The sequence below is a fragment of the Manacus vitellinus genome, unplaced genomic scaffold, assembly GCF_001715985.3.
Source record: "Manacus vitellinus isolate BGI_N305 unplaced genomic scaffold, ASM171598v3 scaffold_58_pilon, whole genome shotgun sequence".
NCBI lineage: Eukaryota > Metazoa > Chordata > Aves > Passeriformes > Pipridae > Manacus > Manacus vitellinus.
In genome coordinates, this window is record NW_021940671.1 from 668,941 (window position 1) to 686,924 (window position 17,984).

Genomic DNA, 17,984 nt, shown 5'->3' on the forward strand with positions numbered 1-17,984 from the left:
TTGGCATCAAAATAAATCCTTTTGCAGGCTCCATAAAAGCTGTGCAGTCTGGGTTGAGGAATGCAGAGGTTGTGACAACAGACTCCACTTTTTCTATGGAACATAAGCAGATGATGCCCCTGCCAATTTAGGAAGCACAGACAATACATAGCTCAGGGGAGAAATGTAACTCTCTCCAGGACACCCAGGAACAAGAGGACCAGGAAAGAAAGGTCTCACATGTCAAGTGAACCAACCTTACTGCCAAGCCCAAAATCCTAAGAGGCCCTCTTCTATTGGCTACCCCTCCTCCTCAGTTTTGAGCCCAACTCCTAAAACAAATGAACAAACCACCACCCTACTCCCTCCTGCCCATCCCATCTCCCCTCTCCCCCCAAAAAAACTCAAATAAACCAACAACATGTCCAAAACACAAAAAACAAAGGATGGTGGTATGAAGAGTCAAATTAGTCATTAGTCACTGAACTTCTGCAGGAAAAATGAGGAGTAAAATTGTTCTGGTATCTTCAGTAGCTGTTTACAGAGAGTGCTTCTGCAAAAACCTGTAACAGGACACACAGTGAGTAGCTCCCTCTGCCATAGGTTAAAAGGTCTTGCACCTCTCTGCACAAAGAATATATACAGGGCCAAAATTTGGTTTCTGCACAGTGGTACCAGACCATGAGCTCCATGGGCTTGGGAAGCTCCTTCACCTCTCAGTGTCCAGAAGTGTCCTGTGTGTGACAGCAACAACCAAGTGTGGGCCACTGACCACACAATGGGAGAGTTCCCCCTCCTCTTTCAGCTACTAGTCACAGAATGCCACTCTTCTCCCAAAACTGAAAAATAACTCCAAGGAGATAAGCGAGATCCACTTTTACAGCAGCTGGTGAGCTTTATGGAAGACAAAACTACAAAGAAGAATAAAAATAATTACACTTCAACACAAGTAGAACCAATTTTTTACTTGTTTTCACAAATATTCAGGTTCTGTGAAAATAATAAGCAGCTGCTGCCAAGCATACTAATAATCCTGTTATACATCACTAAGGCAGGGTGGAGGAGTAACATTTTAAAGCCCACTTTCTTCCCTCACAGTAAACTCAGTTAAAGCATGACTCATTCCAGTAAAGGATGTGAACTTTATGTGGAACAGAATAAAACTTGATCCATGTGGCTGTTTCAGGAGGGAGAGCTGGTCTAGGGAATTTACACACACAATATACTGAAAACCCAACAATGCACTCACTGTAGAAACGAGCCTCTGTCTCAGCTCCTACCAAATACCACCCAGCTAAATAACAGCCTGAGAGGAGGCCTTCAGGCTGCTGAAGGACCATGGCAGTGTTATTTTAACAAGCTCAGTGAGTTCCATGTGCCCACCTGCTCGTGCTCAAGCTCTCAGAGTTCCTCAAAAGACTTGTTAGATTGTGCAAGACCACAGGAACAAGGGGTGGGGGGAAGAGGTACATGTTCTCTGGAGGGAACCTTAGACTACATGTTACAGGTTTCCAGAGCTCCACAACCATTCAGAAGACACCCTTTAAGCTGATTCGGTAACCAGAGGCTTGAAAGGCTGAGATAAGGATGCTCAGTCACAAACAAAAGAGATTTTTAGATACCCCAAAGCTGGATAGTTTCTACAACATCTGCAAGCCAAACAAATCTCATGCTGGAACTCTCAAAAGTTCTTTGGCTAAAAGGATGCAGAACAGGAGACTGCATTAGCCCCCACCTTGCACAACCAAACAGGCAAGGAAATACCAAAAAGGAAAAATACCCTCCTCACATACAGGTGGATGGTCTTCTGTTTGGCCAGAAGGTTAAGGGACTGTTTTGACTCCAGAGACCAAAATAAGTAGGAATGAGGATGAGTGTCTCCTTTCATCTCGGCACTATTTATGCCATATTAAAATAATAATGAAAAACCCAAACAAACAAGACCCCACACCAGAAAGAAAAGAACCCAAACCCACAAAATCTGAACACCACATCACTTCAGTGGAAGAGTACAGATACCTGTTTTCACTCAGGTGTCCCTTGTGCAACTTTCTAACCCACCAAGCCTGTGAGACATTACTGACAATTTAACACTGGCATTTATCCAAGAAGGAACATCAGTACTGGGCACTTATGTAGGCTTCATGCCAACTCGAGGAAGAGTTCTTTTTTCCTTTAGAAGTTTCTTCAAACTATTCTTATCCAAACCAGTTTCTCCTGCACACATGCAGTAACAAGACAAAGTCTCTGTGCAGAAATTAAGGCAGGAATATATTTCTTTCACTCCCAATACTCACTTGAAAAATTTATAGTTTGCTCCACTTTGTTAATGGGGGAGTAAATGCAGACTAAAATACATTAGCAGAAAGGCTTGCAGTGAATCACAGTATTTCCACTTTCCTCACTTTCTCCTGCTAAAAAACAGCTTCACACTTCTACCTTCCCTTCCATGTTGTGTCTCCTACTGCACAGGGACACCTCTACCTGAAACAGAAGGAAAGGGCAGGTGGAGGACGTGAGCTCAGAAGAGGAGACTTATTGCCAGATTTGCAACAAGATTCAGCCTACCTTTGAATCACTTCATCTCCCTATCCATAAAAATGAAAATAACACATCTCAACAAGGAATGAATCTATCACTGTCACAGACTGCCATGAGATCTATGCATAAAGCTCCACACAGAATTTAAAACTTTATTTCTGTATCCTCCAGGGATCCTTCACACATTAAAAAGCTTAGAAGTAGTTATAATCCCTCTTCTTTCTATTATTGCTGCACACAGCACTGAAATCCACCTATGGAGATCTTAATTATCTCAAAGGCAGAAAGACCTTCTCGCTTTTATTCTGCCATTTTTTCCAACAGAAGCAAAATATTGCCACAGTCAGATACACTACACAAGCCTTAGCACCAGGAACAGAGGTAGCCTTGTATCTCTGTGATTAAAGAGCCCACTGTTGCTAGGGAAACTAGGTTATGGAGAGCTCCTCAGCCCAGCACAATGCTCACAGGCTGCTCAGGCTCCACCTGGGAGAGAAAAGCACAGAGATCAGAGCCAGGGCTCACCTGCTCTGACACCTCCAGCTGCTCTAGGTGCTGCTATGGAGATGGCAAGTGGAGACAGCAGATGGGCTCAAGCAAGAGCATTTGGTTCCTTAGCCAGTGTCTCAGAGAAGGTGAGCATTAAGAGGGTTCTTATCCTCCAGCCAGTCTCAGAGTAACCATCAGTAACTGAGCCACCAAGGCCAGAGAGAGATGAGACCAAGCAACAAAGGACAACTGCTGGCAAGGGACAACTAAGGAAAAAGGCAGGCAAACAAGGATGGTGGGCTCAAACATGCTGTACTGAGAGAGCACCAGACAGACATGCCAAGGACACTGCTCCACGTGTGTCGTGCTTCTCATCTCACCAGTGGCCCCCTTTTCTCCCCCTCTTTGGGTAACCTGTAAGAGATCCCATCCCACTGAGAAGAGCAGCAGCTGTGACTCTCAGAAATGAGCCTTCTGGGCACACAAGAGGAACTATTTTTACTACTGGCCCTTGGACATTCTCTTACAGAACTACTCTCCTGCACCAGCACATCTTTGGGTGCACTGAACTGCCTGGGGGTACGAAGGCTCATCATCCATGCACACATTCTGCTAAAATCCTCAAGCATTTATTTCCACCCTTAGTTCTTACAGCAATGGCCTCCCTGGCCTTGTTTTGCTCCAGCTTTTGTAAATCTCTTCCACCATCTCCCTCCTCAGTTACTGCTTCCATCCTCTCACCTCCTTTCTCATCTCTGTCCGCTTTTCAATGTCTTTTGGTTTTCTCAAATATAATATTGGTTTTCTTTATGCTGTTGTGCCTCCCCTCTTCCAAACTGCTTTTCTCCCTCACTTCCTCAAATTTCACCTGGCTGAGGGATAAGGAAGAATCTAACAAATTTACAGCTACTCAAATTCCCTGGCACTCAGAGAGAGCACAGCAACACTGTTCCCTTGTCCTGTTGCCTACACCCTTCCTGCTGGGTGCCACATTCATTCTTTGGAAATATGAAATCACAGATCTAACTTGAAAGCAGGAAGGGTAAAAGAAATTAACTTCTAAATAAAAAGAAAGATTATCTGTATCTAATCCAAGGCCACACAATGGTTCAAATGCACGTGTCATACTTTCACAGCAGCACAACATCCATAGCTGCTTGAGAGGCTTAACAGCAGCCTGCAGAGAAGATTCCAAGCTAGCTGTGCTCCAGCTAATCCTGCTAAAAGAGCAGTGAAGCCACAGCAGCTCAGACCTGCCTGCCTAAGTAAATACCTAGAATCCTGGAGGGGGAAGGGAGGTGCACGTCCTGCCAAAGCCCCACATCACTGTGGCTTCATTGTGAATGGTACCAAGGCTAGCACGAGTTTGGAATGTCTACACTCACTCCAAAAACATCCCCACAGCTGCAGAGCAGAATGGAGCTAAGGCACTTTGCATCCTCTGTGTTTCTATGCCAGGGAATGTGTGAGGCCATAGATTGACAATGCATTGTCTTGGCAACAGTAGGGGTTTAAGGTTTCCCCACCAAGCCATAAACCACTGCATGGCCCCTTCCCCTCTTATCCCCTCAGTTCTTTAACCCCACGGATGCCTGTGGGCCAGATAAAGAACTCAGCCAGCTCAAAGAAAAATATCTTTGACGCTTCCCTTCTAAGCTGGATCAGCTCCCTGATCTAGTTCATGGCTCAGAAATCCAAACTGGAAGGATACATGCATGGTGGATCAGGGGTGGGTATGCTTAAAAGCTTCTACTGCAATTGAAGACATCATATTAACAAAACACTGCTTCATTTTCCTTTAGGCTGAGGCTTAGTCAGTTCCTGGGATTTACATGTGGCTGGGTTAGGGATAAATTACCGGAATGCAACACCACTCCTATTTTTATTTTTTTTGTAACCTTCAAGTTACTAATGTGCTTTACCAACCTCAGCCCCAGCTTGTATATACCACTGTTTGTCTGGTGATAAACAATACAGAATCATGTAATTTTATTTCTTAGTGCTGGTCAAGCTACTTGGAGAAGGATCAGGGATTCAGGCCCAGCGTATGTTAGAAGTACCTCAGTGTGGATGGGCTGAGAATGCAGTTGCCTAGGGAATACAGCACCACTCTCTAAAAGATATAACAGCTGAACTATGGAAAGCTAAGCATCCTGCTTATTTCCTTGACATATTCTGAATTGTCATCTCCAAAATCAGGAAACAGTATACTCAATATACACACTTTTGGACAAAACTGAGATCCACAAACAACGACTGTGCGTGTCTACCTATACCAGGAGCCTGTCCCACAGGTCACAAAGATCAAGTATCAAAAGGGAAAAACAATAGGTACCCCATCATTTCCCAGAGGAAATGTCCACAGAGGATGATCCCTCACACTGCTGAACAAGCTGATTGGGAGCATGGGCTGCAAAAGTAGAATTGCAGTGAAAAACATAACACAGCCCACCCACAGGAACACCCATGAACACACAAAGCCAAGGCAGAGGGCAACAGTTTCCCACAGTCAGCCAGGCTGCAGTGGCCCTTCTGCAGGGAGACATGGAATGGGCTCCGAAAGCAATGCTGCACATGCTGACACCTGCAAAGAAATATTCTCCAGGGAACAGAACAAAAGGGCAACAGCACCCCAGGGAGGGAGGTTTCTAAATACAAAGCTGGACACTGGAATGACAACTACAGCTTATACAGCATCCCAAAACAGGAGTTCTGTAAATCCAAAATTTTAGCAGATCACCATATAAATTTCAGGTTGCCATCCTCTGCTCTCCCATTCCAACAGCTCATCTCTCTGAAGCACATGAAGTAGCTGCAGAAACAGGCACCTGTCACATGTAAATTTTACACAATGCTTTGTTGTCTTTTGGGAAGGGCAAGGTCTGTGCAGGTGAGTGCTGTGTGTGTGTGCACAGATTGAGAACTGCACCTTCCTCTGGAGATGGAAAAAGGAGAAAGCAATGTACCTTGCATATGGAAGCAGCAAAACAGCTGGTGGTTGTCTCCACCCTCCCTCCCCCGGGGGATCTCAGGCCATAAATGTTAACCAGACTCCAAGAAACTTCTGTCTCTATCACAGATGAGCTTTATCCTCATGGCAGACAGCGCCCTTAAGTCTTTAGGAGATGAATTAACTGCAGTCCACTTTTAATCTTTTAGGTGTGTCAAACCCAGACCATTAAACATCTAAAAAAGAAGATCAGAGTTCTTTAATCTGCCCATATATTTCATGAAGAGTTCATGCAGAGACTAGAGGACAGGTCTGATCTGTTTGGAGCAGTCTGTTACTGAGACATGTCCCTTTTTGCTCTGATTGGCATATTTGTGGGGACAGATTTAACACTCACACAGATCCAATGCTCACACAGAGCAAGGGTCCACCATCCAGCCGGGATGTGAAAGCTGGGATTACTGAGCCCATTCTCCACCTCAGAGAAACCTAAGGAGCCCTCCCACGGGACAGAAGGAGCTGCTCACTAAGGCTACTGAGGGAGGCCTTAGGAGGGAAAAAGTCAGGGAACTAACCTGGATTATCCAGGAGAGTCCAGACAGGACTGCACTGTAGCACACAAATTCCAAAGATCTTCTTCTGCCAGCCAGCACAACCTCCCCTCTGCCCATCCTTGCTCCAGACAACTCTGGTTAGCAGCCCCAGGGTGCTGCATGCTGAGAGTGCAGCCCAAGCTGCCCCCACACCTCACACCCAGCCAGGCTCTGACCCAGTGCCTGGCACAGCGGGCAGCAAGGGAAGAGCAGCCGAGGTGTAAATTCCCATCTCTCCAGGACTTCTGACACTCGGATCAGCTTCAATCCAACTGAAATGCTGGGAGGGAAGAGCAACCATCGCTCACCACAAACCAGACAGGGGAGTCCAGTTGATATTGGCAGCTGGGATTAGGAGAACAGGTTACACGCTTAGAAGATGTGGCCTTTCACATACAGGGTGTCTCCACAGCAATTTATAAGTTTTAGGATGTACTATGAGCATGTGGGGTGTAACTAACATTAGGATAGAAAGTTACACCCAGAGTCACTGCAGAAGGCAAGACTTGAACATTTCTCTGTGACAGCTGACAACACCAATGTCCTGCTGGCTGCTGCATGTGCTCCAGGGCACCCACAAGGTTTAATCACCATCACCGAGAGCCTTAAACATCAGTGAGCAAACACATACATACAGCAACGAGGTATGTTCCCATACACATACAGGAATGAGGTATGTTCCCATACACATACAGGAATGAGGTATGTTCCCATACACATACAGGAATGAGGTATGTTCCCATACACATACAGGAATGAGGTATGTTCCCATACACATACAGGAATGAGGTATGTTCCCATACACATACAGGAATGAGGTATGTTCCCATACACATACAGGAATGAGGTATGTTCCCAGCACGACTGGCTGCAAATACGTTGCCAACAGGTGAAGACAGAAATTTTGGTGAGGCCTGAATTACACAGGTACCACACTGGACTCACAGGGCAGGCCAGGGCCCAAAGCCGGGAAACTTGTTGCCCTTTTTCTTTTTTTACTGCTCCTCCTCACTGTTTACCACTGGGCACAACACAACACCCCATAACAGGGATGAATACCTCAAACTCCTGCCTTGGGGAGAACAGAAAGTGAATCTCTTTCCATCCAGGGTCTATCCAGATTCCTCTGCTGTTCTATGTTTTCCCAGGCTGGTTGGAAAGGTTTCCATGTTCAGTTCATGCTGGCAGTCAGGCCACTGGATGTCCTTGGCAAAGGAAACCCCAAAGCAAACTGGAACATCTCTGTAGTTTTATTTTCCACTCCTTACTCAGGATTGTGCACCAAGTTTAGCTATTCTCATTTACTGCAAGTCTAACAGGCAGAAGGTAAATTTTAGGCGTGGTTGTTGACAGTTGAAGACTTTTTTTCAGCATGAAAATACATGGACAGGAAGGTACATTCAGAAGTACATGTGGCTTGGCCCCAAAGGCACCAGGAGCGTTAGCATTGACTAGACCAGAGGTGCAAGCTGACTGAAATGGAGAAAAGGTTTCCCAAAACAAAACCAAACAAGTAAACAGCAATGAACACACACAGCTGAAAGGCGAAGAACCAAGAAGTCAATTTGCCAACAAAAATTTGCATTATGAGAGCTCAAGTTATAGGATTCAAGCTGTCTCCCTTCTGTAAGTTCCTGTCCATGTCTCCCCCTCTGTCCTCTCAATCAGGTTTGCAGGGAGCACAGCAAACCACAGTAGGAGCTGGCTAAGCTAAAAATAACTGGAAAGAGTTATTTTATAAGTAAGAGCAGTTCCCTGTTCCATTTCACTGATCCTCTCCACACAATGCAGCAGCACAACAGCACAGAGGTGGGATGGAGCAAACCTGACTGCTCAGGTCAGCATTCCTGCTGTGCTCAAACTACAGCCTTCACTTCATTTCTGGAAAAAAAACCAACCTGGTAACAAAACCCAAAAGGAAACTGCATGTACTGACTCCACTGGGAGGGTTGCTTCTCCCATACCCAGTGGGGCTCTACCATCTGCCCCATGAATGAAGAAAATTCCAACCATCAGCAGCATATATTTACTATTTTGTTCTTCACAGTTGTCTCAGAGTTTTGCAGCCACTTCAAACAACGTTTGGCAACAGGAATCCCCAGAGAAGTAGATTAAAAAATTAACAGAAACAAAATGGAGCAATTGCCACACCGTGATCTGTTAAAAACCCCCACAATGTATATACACCTTTTTTCCTGTGCTTAACTAGAGCAGACAAACAGTCCTGGCATGCAGAGGGGAAAGTGTCTGTTAAAACAAAAGTTTAACTGAACTGACAGTTCTGTGAGAAGGGAAGGGAGGGCCAGCCCTAGGCAGTGGGGGGTATTAAAGTCTATTAAAAACACCCAGTAAACACGTTTGATAGGAATACCCTTCTGTATCTAGATCTTCAGCCTCTTTCAGGATGAGTTGCTCTGGCTTTTTTTTTTCAATATTGTTTTGTTTTCTCACCAGTGCAGCTAGGACACTAAGAAGCCAATAAAGCTCGTTGCCCTTTTCCTGTTTACACTGTAAATCTTGCCATTGACATCTTACTTGTAACACTCTGAAAAATAAGCTATTGATTTACTATCTTGGCCTAGAACAAGCAACCCAAGCTAAATGCCTTGGTAGGCAGATGGCTCTGCCTACACCACTGACAACCTTTCCTGAACACAGCTGCTGCCCAAGCTCAGTGTCTTCCTGTCATCTGGCTGGAGAAGAAAAAACAACAGTTTTGTGCCATTCATAGTCATGGTAAGGTAGTTATAGAAACTTTTTTAAATCAAAAATGCTGAAGGTAGAACACAGCTCCCTACTAGCAGTAATAAACACCATCTACTCCCCATCTCTTCCCTTGAAGCTACTAGTTAAGATGAAGGTGTCACATGGTTGCTTAGGGTTAGGAAGTTCTCACCTGACACACCATACCACCCTTCTTCACAAACTGTGGGCTTCTCTGCAGAATCTGCTTTTAGAAGTGGAAGTCCTCCTCTAATTATATGATTGTGAAGACTAAATTTAGAAAAACATGATTCCACAACAAGCAGCACAGTGGTGCCAGAGTTCTCTGAGGAGCTGAAAAGCAGATGAGAGGGAAGACCTCTCTGCCTGAGCTCATGGTGCACTTCATCAGACACCAACAATGCTGGTTTACACTCCAGCATCATTGACTGATTCACTGCTGTTCAGATTTTATTAAAACATGGGATAAGAGGGAGCTTATTTTGGTAACACAGATGTGTTAACACCACCGCTTCGTTAAGCCCTGACATCCCACAGCATCAATGAGCCTACAAGTGATTTTGAAGCCTTGCCAAGGGGAAGCACTAAAATGCCAATGAATTTCAACCAAAGGAAAATAGGACCACACCAGTCCCAAGTAAAACAACCTGTGTGGATGTTGGTGTCCCCCAGCAGCTTTGTTCTGTACCCAGACCTGTACACACACAGCAGAGCCTGCTCAGACAGCAGCTCTAAAAGCAAACTATTAAGTGTTCTCAAGCCCAGCAAGTTCCAAAGCGGTTTCACACAGTAACTTTGCACCAAGGGGAAGAACTGAGCTCTTGTGGCTCCCTAATATTTCAAGGTTAACTGTGGATATACAGGGACACACAGACCAAGGCAGGATCAGAGCTGTGACACACACACACACACACACACTTCAAGGGCACTCAGAAGCTGCAATTCAGGTCAGCTGGTGCAGGAGAAGAGGGCAAAGCAGAAGGACTTACCTGTGAGAAAAGCTCTCTCCACTGCAGGCCCCAGAGAAGCCTTTGCACTATTGCTGTACTGCAGGGGGTGTAACTAAGGATTGCCAACAGTCAGGGCTCATTCCCAGGCAAGACACAAAATAAACAGATTTTCAGGGGAGTGTGTCCCCAAAGGTCAACTCCCCACACAAGACCTTCTCTTTCTCTCGTGGTGAAGGAAGCTTGTCAGGGAAGCTCTCTGGACACAAAGAGGTAAAAACCACAAGTATCTGTACATAAACACACATATACATATATATCTGTGCACTCCCACAGCAGAAGATTGATCCAGCTATCTGGGAAGAGGATTTGGTCTGCCAAAATACAGGCTGAACCCAAGGAACCCAGAGCAGACTCCTCCTGAGCAGTCTGCACAGCAGAATAAGATTTTCAAAGATTAAGCAGAACAGTGCAGACACATCCAGAGCACACACAGCCAATGCTGATGCTTGCTGCTGTTAACACTTTCATTTCCAAATTCCAGTGCTTAATAAAAACAGGTAAAGAGTCTGAGCAGCTAATCCAGAGCATAACACAAGCCAGAAGCAGAGAATTCCCACTGGAGCTAGTTTAAAGCAAGAAAACTTTAAAAACAACATAGCAGCAAAAGAAACACCTTTTCCATGTGATTTTAGAATTACTTTCTCCTTTTATTTCCAGTGGCATGCCCCTCCCAAAAGAGCCAGACAACTATTCCCCAAGATGAAGCACTGAAATTCCAGAAGGAGTGATAATCACAGTGGTCTGACACTGGCACTTAAGGCCTGCTTCTGACTTCGTGCCTGAAAAAAAAAAATCAATTATTTACCAGAATTACGACCTACTTAGCAGATAATAGCCTGGGATCTCCTCCCTCCCCCCTTTACAAGCAACATTTTGCTGGAGAACAAAGCATTAAAAAGGAAAGTATGTGGGAGTAGCTGGAACAGGGGCTGTTTTGCAGGAGCTCTCAAGCCCCAGCAGCACCCACATCACTGCCCCAGGCAGCTCCCGGGGGCAGAGTGTGATGGGAACCAGCTGCCTTTGTGCTGGTGGCCACTGAGCCCACTGGGACCAGCCAAAGCAATGAACAGCCCTGGAGAGCTGTGACTGGCACCTGAAGAGTGGCTGTGGAAACCCTGCCCACACGATGCTCTGAATGAACTGACACTGAACTCTCCACTTTGACAGAAAAAAAGAATCTACAAATCTAAGAAACACAAAGAGAAGCTCTAAGGAGGGCCACCTACAGCCAAGAGAGAACCCTCAAATTTTTGACACAAAATCCAAAATCTTCAAAACACTGAGTCTCCAAAAGCCCTTTAAGTCAGGCAAGAGATAAGAGAACTTTGTGCCCAAATGCATTACAAGTACACATACAGTCTTGGCACCTTAACCAGACACCTTAGAAAGAATGTAAACTTAAATGATTCTTTGGCCTCACTCAAAGTCAACAGAGGTGGGGAAATACAAATTCACAGCAATTGGTATTGCAGTGGAAGCTGCTTTCACCCCACTTAGCCCCCAAGAACTGATTTAGAAATTATGTCAACCTAAACTCCTAAATATAGTCCAGAAGCACATCCGGAAGCAAACAAAAATCTTAGATGGGATAAACTGCTTACTGGAAGGGGATCAATCACTTGCCCACAGAAGAAATCCTCCCAGTTATGCTCCCCCTACCAGAGGGAGAGGATCCAGGCCATGGTTTCTGACCTGACCAGACCATTTTGGAAGGGCAGAAGATTAGCCAGGCACAGACACTCACTCTGAACTGAGTAAACTGTTCCTACAGCTGATCTCTGTGCCAGTAAGGGAGCACACACCCAGAAGGATGGCTGCACTCCTCCAGGCAGCACAGCTGCCTCCCATCTTCATTCCTTTTATAGGACATGTATTTATTTGTTTTAGTCTCTTGTCTTTCATATCGGGTTTGTAGGCAGTTAAATATTTTGAGTGAAAACTCCACAGACAAACCAAACCCCCCTTACATGGAATACACGTACAGTGAGAAGCAAGCAAAACACAACAGGGGAAAAATAAAGGAACACTTGTACATCAGCACTATATTTAGATACTGCTTTACCAGGACTTTTACAGAAACTTGGAAGACGTGTTGTGTTGATGCTTGGTCCAGCCCTAAAAAGCTTCAAGCGATTTGCCACAGCCCTGAAATAGAATTTCTGACGTTTTAGACTCCAAGCTGCACAGAGCAGATACTGTTCAACTGCACAGTAACTGTTTTCTACAAAACCTCTGCATGCCACTACATTTCCTGGGTTAATGCTTCCCTTTAATTTTCAGCAGCAATTTGAAACAACAACTACACTGTCTGACAGACTCACACACTTTGATAGGTTTGAGATGACTGAAGAATTAGTGGGATAAGACAAGATTCCTGTCAATATTACTACAGCAGAAACACAGAAACACTACTTCTAAGTTGCTAAATGGGACTAGCCAGCTGATTATTTCAAGCAGGATATTCACTCACATGAAGTGGAAAGTTGGATCCTGCCTCAAGAGCAAGATTTGACCAGAATGGAAGACAGACCCAAAAAAGCCCCATTAACCTGGGATTTGTTTTACTTCCTCAGAGTGGTGCATTAGAGATTTTATACAGTTCATAAAATGCACCCACCCAGCACAGTGGGTACATATTTTTTTACAAAAGGTGTATGTGGCAATGGAAACCCTCTTCAGAACATCACTACCACAAACAACAACCACTGCCTTCAAGAGGCTTCTTTTTTTGCCCAAATATTCATTTCTCCTTCTTAAACCAAAGTAATTAAAAAGAAAAAAGAAGGGATGTTACTTGGGAAGGTAAAATAAAGGGGGAGTATTGACACAGGACATGGGGAAGTTCTGGGACCACACTGGTACCTCACAAGGCCAAGCAATTCACAAAAATAAGTCTTAGACTCAAGCTATTTGAGCAAATTTTAGCCTAGATCCTTGGCCAAGAAGCTTTCAATCAAATAAGTGTAGACTATAAAACCAGCAGGTGTTAAAGATGCCACAGAGAATGACATCAAGTCGTAATGGAAGAAACACAGTTCACACAAAGAGATGACAAATATCCTCAGGCACTTTCTTCCTCTTAATAATCACAACCGTTTAAGTTGTTACTCTCACATCAGCAGCCCAGGGCTTGGGGACCACAAGTGGCTTCACTCAGCAGGAGCTGCAGGAAGTGAAACACCCTCTCCGTCTCTTCTCTCCCAAAATAGAAATGGGCTGGACCTCAGTACCAAGCGAACGCTTCATGAAGAGAAAGCTGCCTTGCAACAGCAGCCTGGTAGAGATGAAAAATGATGGGATGGCCTCATTTTTGTTTCTGGGTTTGTTTTTTAACAGATGGGAATGAGGAGAAGAGAAACAAAACAAGCATAACTCATTCCTTTCGCATATTACTCCCGAATGCAACAGCCAAGGAAAAAACGTGAAGCTTCATAAGCACCTGCACTGATGAGCCCTGTGCATCAATGAATCTAAACACAGTTTTCATGAAGCTAAAGGCCAAATTCAGTGAGCAAGGTGAGGACTTTCTAGGTAAAGGCAGTGCACCCTTGTGCCCATCAACTACCTCTCAAAGATTAAAGTACTCACTCCTCAGTTTTATGTCAAGCAGACATGTCTTGCCTTCAATTAGTGTGTCCCCCTTCAACAGGAGCAGGAGGACCCACAGTCTGTTCAACTCCATTACAAGACAGGTTCTCCAGCACCTGTGACCAGCACCTGATGCTGACAAATGGGAGGGGAATAAGAAGAGGAAAAACAAAAAGCACAGCTGACCCTTATCAAGGGGTGGCACTATAATGACCTGGACATCACATAAACTGGATGTTAACCAAAGGACTTGGTTGCTTAGTCACTACTTCTGTTCTCTACTAGTCACTACAGGACCTTCAACTGCCAGGTCCCTCTTCCAAAGCCTGGAGATTTAGTCTTAAACTGAACCTGACATTACCCTGAAGTCGTGCACACTGTTCTGCCTCCAAGAGCTACAAAGGGTCACAGGGACAAAGGCAGTGAGTCTCAGGACCTGAAGTGCTCACACAAGGGACTATTTTAATAGAGAACCACAAAGTATTCCTGCTGCTGTTGTGTCTTGGCTATGAGGATTTGAGCCTAACACGTGATTCTCCTTCCCTGGCTGCCCCCCTCTACTCCCAGGGAAGGATGAGCACTGCCTGGTAGGTCCCCAGCAAAGAGCAGCCACTATTCCTATTCTGTGACTGCTTCTTGGAAACCAAGTTTCCCCGTGGGACCTGGCAAAAAGTCAAGGGTGAAATGTAAAATTTAGTAACAGCAGGATCTGCCACACTGCACTCTCAGAGCACAGACTTTTCTAAAAGGATTACTGGCTACCAGCCACTCTCAGAGGGGGCTCTTTACATGAGGCTGGCCCGAGGTGACAGAGACACAACAACCCAGCGTGCACTCACTGGGGATGAACCCCTGTGAGAACCAGGAAAATGCAGTTACTGCAACAGAGGGTCTTGTCAAACCACAGCAGTGACTGCACAGCCACTGCCAGTGCCCCAGCCAGCACTGCAGCCCAGGGCAGCCCCTGCAGGGGGGCTCAGGCCCTGCTCCTCTGCTCCGGGCCAGGCAAATGCCACAGGTGGAAGCAGCGCTTCCCAGAGACCACCGTGCCTTGGCACCCCTGGAACTGCTCTCACAAGGACATTAGTGAGCAATGCTCTTTCTCACCAGGTGTGTGAACAACCAGCAGACAGTACTGGCACATGGAAGCACAGGCAATCATGGGGGATGTGGAGAGATGGGCACTGCCAGGCATTAAGGAGGATTGTGCTCAAAAGACAGGGGTTTGAAATCCACCTCTCACCAAAAACTTGGAAAGACCATATTTCAAAATGCGCTTCCCTCTGGATATACAATTTCTTATTCAAACCCAGACTCACCTTTCAGGAATGTGAACAGTCCAGAATTAAAATGTCCCTCTCTCCCAGTATTTTCCTTCCAATTTGCCCTCTAGATAGCACAGGTTTGCCTCTCTCATTGCTTCTGACCAGAATGTAAAGCTTCTTCTTGCCTTCCAAGAACCTGAGACTTCTCTTGCTCAGTCCACAAGGTCTGCCAAGAAGTCAGGGCTGGAAAAAGTGTGTGAATATTCCTATTTCTCTATCCTTGTTTTACAAAAATGCTGGGAAGAATGCTACACCCCAGAGCTGCACATATGCCAGAAAACCTGCAGCTTGGTAAGAAACTTGGAAGAGGACACTTCCATTAAAGATTCCCACCTCCTTCAAACTCTGTTACTAATCCACTTTTCCTACTGAATGCTGTCCATACATTACAGATACCCCAAGAATGCAGCGTGGGTCGTGCACAGCCCTCCACATCTGGAGGCCTTCAAGCAATGGGAGGCCAAGGCCACGAAGCTTCAGGCACCCTCCAATGAGCTCAGCCAGCTCTGTGGTTTAGTACCCAGCCTCAAAACACCACATTCTCCTTCTGAACCTACCCAAACCAGCTCAATTAACAGGCCTGAAAGTTGTGTATAAAATATATATTATTTAAGGGAAGCAAGGAGGGGGAGAAGCCATGAATAGAAGCCTTTATGTTAGGAGTTACTCCCTACCTAGTTGTTGGGTATTTTAAATCTCTCCCTCTCCGCTGTCCATGATTATTGAGTTCAATAAAAGGGAAGGAGGGAACCACCTTGGACAAGCCCCTTCTGCTTAGTTTCTGTAAATGGTAACAACAGGTCTAGTCAACCCTATTTCCCTGTTTCCAGAGCTAGTCTTTCCCTCTGTTCTCATGCCAGACACAAGAAGTGTTATACACAATGGCAACCAATGCCCAAACCTCTTCCATTCTTTAACTAGCAGAGCCCATGGGAGTGGTCCTACAGAGCAAGGCTCTCCCTCAGTGATGAAAAGAGCTCCCACATGCAAAAAAAATAAGGTATTTCTTGGGATGTCATTCCTTGCAAGAAATGGAGCACAGACATCCTGCAGTACTGTCCAGAAGAAATGGAAGAGAAGACTGAAGAAGAGGCTTTAAATAGAACTTTAAACGCAGTTGCTTCAAATGGAAACCCATCAAACAACTTTTTCCTGCACAAGCAAATAAATCCCAATAATTTCTGAATGTTCTTTCAGTATTCCATCCAAAGGGTCAGGAATTTCTAGCTACAGAGACTTTTGCTGCATTAAAAGAATTGAAACCTTTTTCTGCCTTACATGGGGAACCCATTTAATGTCAGCTGTGTAACAGATTATACGTGCATGGGAGTTAATGTCTCTCCTGGCAATAGTTAACAAATGATCCCAGTAACATCAGAATTATACCAAAATTCCACCACAAAGGATAAAACTAGCTTACAGGGCAACAGCTTTGCACTGAGTGAGCTAGAGCTGCAAAGCAGGACTAAAGCCTAATTTAGGTTTGCTTCTGTCTGCAACAGTAGAAACAAAAATTTCAGCTGAGAAAAAGAAAGACTAGAAGAGCTGGTGACAAACAGGGAATTCAATCCAAAGAGACCGGATGGCAAAGAGAAGGTGGCTTCTCTAACAGTGACAGCTGGAGAAAGGAAGTCCTGGCATGCAGGAAGTTCAAGGCAGAAAACACTTTCCACACCTCCAGGACTGCTGGAAATTAGGAGTTTTCCAGTAACTTAAATTCAATTGCTTACAACATCATAGCTCTGAATGCAATCAGACTGCTCTGGGAACTGGCAAAAGCCACCACTACCTCCAGTATCACCTGGGCAGCTCATTATTCATGAGAAGTGGCACCATGAACTTGTGGATCCAGCAGATGCACAAAGTCTGACTAAAAAAAGAAACAACTCAGTGATTCACAGCAACCACTGGAAAAGGGTCTAGGAAACTCTTCTGCAAGGTTGCACAGCGTGGCACCATGGTTACTAAGACAATACACGGCACAAAATCCTGCTGCATACCTAATCCCTTTGTGTTTAACCATCTGGGACAGCAATTCCTTTCATGCAATAGGGAAAAGCCCCAGTGTTTGTCCAACATCCAAGTTTTTCCATTGTTTCTTATCTTTCCAAATTTATAGATGTACTAAATGTACTATTTATTCATTACTATCAGGACATGTGACAGAAAGGCAGCAGCTAAGGAGATCAGGGTATTTTGTCCTGCAAGTGAACAGTTTGACTCTAGGAAGAGCCAGATTAGCACCCAGCAATGCCTGCACTTTCTCAATTTTTAAACTGAGATAATACCTACCTATACTTGGAACTTTAAAGTAATGGTTAGAAAAAAATATATTTGCAGATCTCTGGGTGAAAGTCAGTTATTACAGGTGACATTAACTCTTCTTAGGCAAGCCACTTGCACCTTTCATGGCAGGGAGGATTTGGCAGGTGAATTTGGATAATCTATATAGCTAAGGGCTGAATTATTCAATTGCAAATCAAAGAAATTCCAAAGCATCACTCAGGAACAGCTTTCTGAGACAAGGAAAATTAGACACCTTTAAGTTACTGTAGAAACAAGCAAAGTACACAGCCACACACAACTGCACAAGTTCAGAATTACAGCAATCCAAGATCCACAAAACCTTGCATATATCCCCCTCTTCACCAAGCTGCAATGCACTATGTTGCAGTCAAGCTCTTCTGGACACCATACTTTATTCCTCTTTTACCTCTTCTGCCCAGTCCTTTAGTCAAAGCAAGGGAGAAAAAACTGCATCAGTCACTAAGTCAGAGCGTTTATG

General features: G+C 44.9%; 1 protein-coding gene across 3 annotated transcripts in view; it reads right to left on the bottom strand.

The window, feature by feature from the left end:
- The window catches only part of BCR (BCR activator of RhoGEF and GTPase), a 98,877-nt gene that overhangs the window by 47,926 nt on the left and 32,967 nt on the right, over positions 1-17,984 (bottom strand). The gene's annotated exons all lie outside the window — the stretch shown is intronic.